Source organism: Callospermophilus lateralis, chromosome 1 (assembly GCF_048772815.1).
Source record: "Callospermophilus lateralis isolate mCalLat2 chromosome 1, mCalLat2.hap1, whole genome shotgun sequence".
Taxonomy (NCBI): Eukaryota; Metazoa; Chordata; class Mammalia; order Rodentia; family Sciuridae; genus Callospermophilus; species Callospermophilus lateralis.
Genome location: NC_135305.1, coordinates 156942125 through 156949944, shown reverse-complemented (window position 1 = coordinate 156949944; position 7820 = coordinate 156942125).

Here is a 7820-nt window from a genome sequence, read left to right as displayed (position 1 = left end):
AAGGCGCCACACCCCCTCCGCCCGCCACACCCCCGAGACTTTCGTGTGTCTGACAGTTTCAGGCTTCTCGCCTTGAATCCAGAGCCTGGTACCCGGTGAAATGACTCACTGGATTAGTGTGAATAAAATATAGGCCCAAGCATGAGTTGGTAGCCCTTTTAACCAGAGTTTGTCTCGTACAGTTAACATTTCACAAAAAATTTTGCACTAGTGATTGCATCGGATGCTCATAAACAAGCCACAGAGTTGAAACTGACATTCCCTCTTCGCAGATGAAGAAACCGAACCGAAGATGCCTGCTTGAATTTTGGGCTCAGGTTTGATAAATGGTTGGACTTGGAGTGAGATGTTCTGACTTCAGATTCCTAAATTACACAGTAGCTAAACCAACTGCATTGAAAACTCAAGTGTATATAATGACCAAGTAGGTAATTGAATGAGGCCCCTTATTTCAATTTTTTAAAAATCGGAATTTTTTTCACTATTGCTACCTGCGTTCAACTATAATGGTTTGTCACCCATTTCTTGAAGGAAACACATTCTTAGTCTATGTTTCATTTGATTCCAAAGAAACAAGTGCAAAGAAACACATGTATCCATTGGGTGTGGTGGTGCACACTTATAATCCCAGAGACTCCAAAGCTGAGGCAGGAGGATCACACGTTCCAGGCCAGCATGGGCAATTTAGCAAGACCCTGTCTCAAAATAAAAATAAAATGAATGTAAAGGAGTCCAGGGTGTAGCTCAGAGGTAGTATGTCACAGAGTTCAAACCCCAGTACTGTGCAAAAAGAAGAAGAAAAAGAAATACAGTGGCTGGGGTTGGGGCTCAGTGATAGAGTGCTTGCCTAGAATGTGGTAGGCACTGGGTTCTATTCTCAGCACCAAATATAAATAAACAAATAAAGGTCCATTAACAACTAAAAATAATTTTTTTAATACATATACAGGGCTGGGGCTGTAGCTCAGTGGCAAAGCGCTTGCCTAGCATTTGTGAGGTACTGGATTAGATCCTCAGCATCACATAAAAATTAACAAATAAAATAAAGGCATTCTGTCCATCTACAACTATAAAAATTTTTTTTAAAAAAGTACATATGCAGGGCTGGGGTTGTGGCTTAGTGGTAGAGTGCTCGCCTCGAATGTGTGGATTCGGTCCTCAACACCACATAAAAAAATAAATAAAGATATTGTGTCCATCTACAACTAAAAAATAAAAATAATAATAAAAAAAAAACATATACAGGGATGGTACTGAGGTTGTGGCTCAGTAGTAGAGCACTTGCCTATCATGTGTGAGGCACTGGGTTCAATTCTCAGAACCGCATGTCAATGAATAAAGGTCCATCAACAACTAATAAAATATTTTTTAAAAATAAAGGTCTTGGGCTGGGGATGTGGCTCAAGCGGTAGCGCGCTCGCCTGGCATGCGTGCGGCCCGGGTTCGATCCTCAGCACCACATACAAACAAAGATGTTGTGTCCGCTGAAAACTAAAAAAAAAATAAATAATAAAATTCTCTCTCTCTCTCTCTCTCTCTTTAAAAAAAAAAATAAATAAATAACGGTCTTGCTAAATTGCCTCAGCTGGTCTTGAACTTACAATCCTCCTGCCTCAGCCCCTCAAGGAGCTGGGATTACCAGCCAGCAGGAGTATCCCTTTTCTAAAGGGGCAGCAGCAAGTCAACTTCATTTTTCAGTCTCTTGATCTCATGTGGAAATGACCCATATCTTTTGACTTTTCAAGAGAAGTCATAATCATGGAAAAGTGTAATTTAGCTTACGTGGTGGTATGTGTCACTGGGCTTTTGCTCAGCACCTTCTGATCTACCAGTGGCCACAGGCTACTCCATGAGGGCAGTTGGGAGAGGAAGTCAACAAAGAAACAAATAAAATTTGCTGAAGGGGCTGTGTCTGTGGCTCAGTCGTAGAACCCTCACCTAGCATGGTGAGGCAGTGGGTTTGAGCCTCAGCGCCATATAAAAATAAATTCAAGTTATTGTGTCCATCTATAAGTAAAAAAAAAAAAAAAAAAAATCGAAAAAAAAAAAAAAAAGATTCTCTGGAGAGCAGCCTAGGCCAGAATCTCCAAGTTATTCCAACCCTTTGTCCGTCCCCACACATCCAAAGGCAAACCAGGTTAGAGACACTGTAAACTCACACACCAGACACGCTCTGAGCCTTGATAGGATAATGAAAAATGGCTTTGGCAGAACCCAACATTCCTGACCCGCAGAACAGGTGATTAGGAGCCACCTAGGCTGTGAATCCTGTCACCTGAGTCCTGTAGAATGGCAGCTTGCGCTAAGTGCCTTTATTTAGCTGACAGGTATCCATTATCCTCCAGAAAGAAAGAGACAAAAAGATGCATCTCAGAAAGATGTGGGGTGGGTAGGAGCACCCATCTGAAACCGGTCTTGAAAATCTGGATCAGGTCTCCATTCCCCTGGTATTGAAGATAGAACTGAGAAACGCCAAGGCAAGAGCAAAAAAAAAAAAAAAAAAAAACAGAGAGAGGGAGGGGCAGGGAAGGGACAGAGGGAAAGAGGAAGAGTCCTCTGGAGAGGAGGGGGTCCAGAGCTGGTGCCCCAGGGAGTGGGGGTGTCCTACTCCTTTCATAGATTTTAGGTTTCCTTTCTTCTCATGTCCCAGATGGAAAAATCCACATAATCTCTGACTCCATTTACATGAAAGATTCAGGAGAGATAAGCCCACAGGGACAGAAAGTAGATTAGTAACCATTGGCTCTTGCCATGGCTGGCTTCTGGCTTTGGCACTTCACTTTTCCTGGGGGATCCCACCAGCAGGAGGTCAGAAAGGAAAACCAGCAGCAGAGGATGAGAGGGAATAGCCAATGGTGTGGGACAAAAGGAGAGGGTGGTGTGCTGGAGGCCAAATGAAGGCTCTGGGTCCAAAAAGGAGGAGTAGCCAGTCATGCCCCACACGGCAGAGGTCAAGGAAGAAGAGAGTGGCCCTAGGATCTAGCAACACGGAGGTCACTGGTAGCCTCGAGAAGGACATTTTTGGTAGAGAGGTGGTCAAGATAAGATGGGAGGAGACACAGCTGAGACGGAACAGATGGATAACTCCTTTGAGTTTTGCTGCAGAGTGGTGCTTCTCCACTAGGGGTGATCATTTCCCCCAGGGGACATTTGACAATGTCTTGTTAAGAAAATATCAATAGAGTCGCTCTGAGGTCCGAGGTGGAGGAGCCCAGAGTCCACCTATGCTGTGGGGGTAGCGCCCTGGAGGCGGGGCTGCAGGTCCCGGCTGGCGGGTCCGGGCTCGCAGGGTCCAGGAGGCAAAGAAGGGTCTTGTTCAGGATGTGGTGGCCTCAGCCTGGGACCCGGACTTCTGAGGCGAAGAGATGGCCCGACCAGCAGGCCCCCTCCAGAGTGGGAGGGCGACGGATGAGCAAAGTGTGACCTGGGGAGAGGGAGGCCGGTTTAAAAGACCTGGGATGTGGTAGAAATTGCTGTGATCATAATGGCTCTCAAAGGATGCTTCAACTTCAAAACATCAGAGGAACAAGAAATGGCCCCAGCTTAATTTTCATCCAAAAAAATTCTGAGACTTCTATTTTTGACAAAATGCTTTTGTTTCCATTTTTAAATGATATATTGTTAGAAACTTGCATGGAATATCAAAAGGTGCTAAGTCACAAAAAATGGGTTAAAAAGATCCATTGAAATAAAGCACAACAGGGGGGGATGGGGTTGTGGCTCAGAGGAAAAGTGCTTGCCTAGCATGCATGAGGCACTGGGTTCGATTCCTAGCACCACATAAAAATTAAATAAAGGTATTGTGTCCACCTACAACTAAAGATAAATGTTAAAAAAAAAAAAAAGGAAAGAAATAAAGCACAACAGAAACTGCATCGTGTAAGGGACTGTGAGATTCCTAAGGGAAGCACCTTGGATTTCTTGTACATGTGTGGCAATGGTGGTCAGTAGTCATCATAATTGACACTGGCTCCATGCCTAAAGCTATGGGGGCTCCCGGGGTCCAATGGCAGAGTCTTCATCATAGTGACATTGGTAGTAATCGCCATAGTAGTCATGTCCATTTCTATCTCTATTTAACCAATAGGTGATGTCATCTTCAAATTTCTGGAGGAAAAGAGAAAGAATGATGGAGAATGGATTTAAAGACACACAGTCCCCTAAAAATCACATCTTACCAATGGATTTTCTCGGTGGATTTTCTTCAATGATTAACAACCCTTACTATAAATAACTATCTCCTTCTAATGTTCTTATACACAGATGTCAACATGACCAGATACCAAAAAGGGGTATTTTCCCTCAAAAGATTCTATGTCTACACCTTTTGTTGTACTAGTTGTAAATATACCCAGACCCAGCAATAGAAAATAGACTAAACCAAAAAAAAAATTTTTTTTTTCCAATAAATACAGATCACTCCCCCGCCCTTTTTGGTGATACTAGGAATTGAACTCAGGAGGCTCTCTATCACTGAGCTACATCCCCAGCCCTCTAGCCTCGACAACTTAGCAAGATTCTGTCTCAAAATTTTAAAAAAGAGTTGGGGTGTAGCTTAATGGTAGAGCACTCCTGGGTTCAATCCCCTGCAATAAACAAATACATAAAAAGATCCAGTTGGTTTTTATTAGTAATTCATGAATTGAGCAGCCTCTCTTCTAAAGATTTGGAAAGGTGCTCTGCTGAGCTGAGCAGCGGAGTGTGGTTTTATCAGCAGAATAGGAATGGAGAAATAGAAATAAGGAACAAAATGTGGATTGAGAGCTGTGAGTGTAGCTACATGATACAGTACTTGTGTACCATTCATGAGGTCCTGCTCTGTACCAAAAAAAAAAAAAAAAAAAGAGAGAGAGAGAGAGAGAGAGAGAGAAAGAGAGAGAGAAAGTTTATAGGTCAGTTCAAAGTTTCTTTCCTTAACATACTGGCTTAGGTAAATTGGGTCCCTTCTGGTTCATTGCTGTGAGTCTTCTGTTTTGTGTGTTTTGTTTTTTTTAAACTGGACCCTTTCAAAGTTCAGTCTGAATTCATGGCACCTAGCATGAGTGATTCTATTCTGATTTGATCTTATCTTTTAGACCTGTGCAGGATTTCCGTCCCAAACAATGGCTCACCATAAATTCATTTAACAATCCACAGAATGTGGGGAGTGGGGAGGTTGCTACCTGCATCCAGAGGTAGCAACAAAGAATGCTGCTAAACATCCCATAATACACAGAGAAGCCACCCTTCCACCACAACACTGGGCAGGAATTCCAATTTATAAACTTAAATGTCGGGGCTGGGGATGTGGCTCAAGTGGTAGCGCGCTCGCCTGGCATGCGTGCAGCCCGGGTTCGATTCTCAGCACCACATACAAACAAAGATGTTGTGTCCGCCGAGAACTAAAAAATAAATATTAAAAAATTCTCTCTCTCTCTCTCTCTCTTCTCTTTCACTCTCTCTTAAAAAAAATAAATAAATAAACTTAAATGTCAAATCCAAAAAGCCAAAGTGTCAAGGTTGAGAAGCTCCTTTGCAAAAAGAAGGAGGCAATGGATGGGTGCTAGCAGGTAGGAGAAATAGGATTGTTTTTAAAGATGGGAAAAATAATATGTTTATGTGCAGATGGGAATGAAAGAAAGCAATATCACTGGCTAATGGTAGGAGAAAAGTTGATCATTCTTATACAGACAGTGTAAAATATATGGGATTGATAAACCCCCACAAAAAATGTATGATGGAAAATTGTCAGAAAAGATATATAGCAGCAAGGAAGGATTCACCTCCTCTAGACATTATTTTTTAATATTAACCTTGAAAATCAATTAACCAGCCAAGTGTGGTGGCTCACACCTATAATCCCAGTGGCTCAGGAGGCTGAGACAGGAGAATCGAAAGTTCAGTTCAGCAAAAATGCAAAAGGCACTAAGCAACCCAGTGAGACCCTGTCTCTAAATAAAAAATACAAAATAGGGCTGGGATGTGACTCAGTGGTCCAGTGCCCCTGAGTTCAATCCCCAGTACCCCCCCACAAAAAAAAAAAAAAAGAAAGAAAAAGAAGAATAAAGAAAATCAATTAACCAAAAAGAGGATAATGTCTATAGTTGAGTCCCACTAAGCTAAAGCAAGTCAGAGCACACTGATTTTAGTATTATTTGAAGGGCACAAATGGCATTAAATTGACTCAGGAAATCCAAGAAAAATATCCAAGGAGACAAAGTCTCCTCTTCCTCATGAGATATCTTCTAAAAAGATACTTTCAGAGCCAAGTGAAGATTTTAGGGGGCACTTCATTTTTACTCTTTTATCGTGAAGAAACTGAGGCCCTGGGATGGTCACTGACCCCGAGCTCTTAGGTAAGCCAAGTCACACATGCATAATGACATGGATCCCATGGAGTGTTGAACTATTAGAGGAACTATTTATAAATGTGAATGTTCTGCTCCACTTTCATTCATCTCTAAATGTCCAACAGCCTCCTGAGAATGAAAAGCTTTCCCAGATGCATTAGATATTTTTTCTTAGATCTGTCTTTTGTACAAGGGAAAAAAACACAACCACTTGTAAATTGCTCTAAGGGAAACATTATTAATATCCCTTAAGTGTCTCCTGGCAGTGACAGGCTTCCATAGGGGAAAAGTAACTCCAGGACAAGGAATTTGCCTGAACACCTGGGAATAAATTCTATCATCTTTCCAACCAATTTCCCCTCTTTGGAGTAAACGGGCCCATAAGGTTCTAAGATGTCAGGAGGTTCTAAAATGTCCTGATTGGCCTCTTGCATATGATAGACTAGTAAGACTCGCACGAAGTCTCAGACACAAATGCAAAAGCGCTTGCCCCAGCCAGAGTTCAACTGCCACAAAATACAGTGGTGGCACACATCTGTAATTCTGGTGACATGGGAGGCTGAGCCCAGAGAATTGAACGTCTGAAGTTAGTCACAGCAATTTAGCGAGGCCCTGAACAACTGAGTGAGACCTTGTCTTAAAATAAAAACTAGGGGCTGGGGATGTGGCTCAAGTGGTAGCGCGCTCGCCTGGCATGTGTGCAGCCCAGGTTCGATCCTCAGCACCATGTACAAACAAAGATGTTGTGTCCGCCAATAACTAAAAAAAATAAATATTAAAATTCTCTCTCTCTCTCCTCTCTCACTCTCTCTAAAAAAATAAAAAATAAATAAATAAAAACTAAAATGGACTGGGGATGTGCTTCAGTGGTTAAGCACCCCTGGGTTCAATGCCTGGTCCCTGGGTTCAATGCCTCCCCATATACATATATACATACATATATATATATATATATGATGTACATGCATACCCATACATATATTTATATTAGATATCTCAAACTTTAGAAACTCCTCTGTGACTCACATGTTTGACTAATCAAGTTCTTATTTCCCAGACTATGCTGATTTCTTCTGTCTTCCTGATTTGTAACTGCTGATTTGTCTCAGGGATTACATTCAATCTCCTAAGTCCTAGGACTTCCTGTCTCTCCAGTCCAGACTATTGAACTTGGGACCTCACACATAATAGGTAAAAACTCTACCATGAGAGCTGCATCCCCAGCCTTCACACAGATTTCTGTTTGCTTGTGGATACCATGTAGGTCATCAGTTGCCCTCTCAAACTCCAATGTCATTAGCACTAAACTCTTCTCTCCTCCTCTCCCACTGGACTTCAAGCCTGGGCTGGGGCTGTAGCTCAGTGGTTCAGCACTTGCCTAGCATGTACCAGGCCCTGGGTTCAATCCCCAGTACTAGATTTAACAGCTGGGACTCCAAGCCCAAACACTTATTTCTAGAAGTTTCTTGAACAATCTCAGGGTATTCCTGC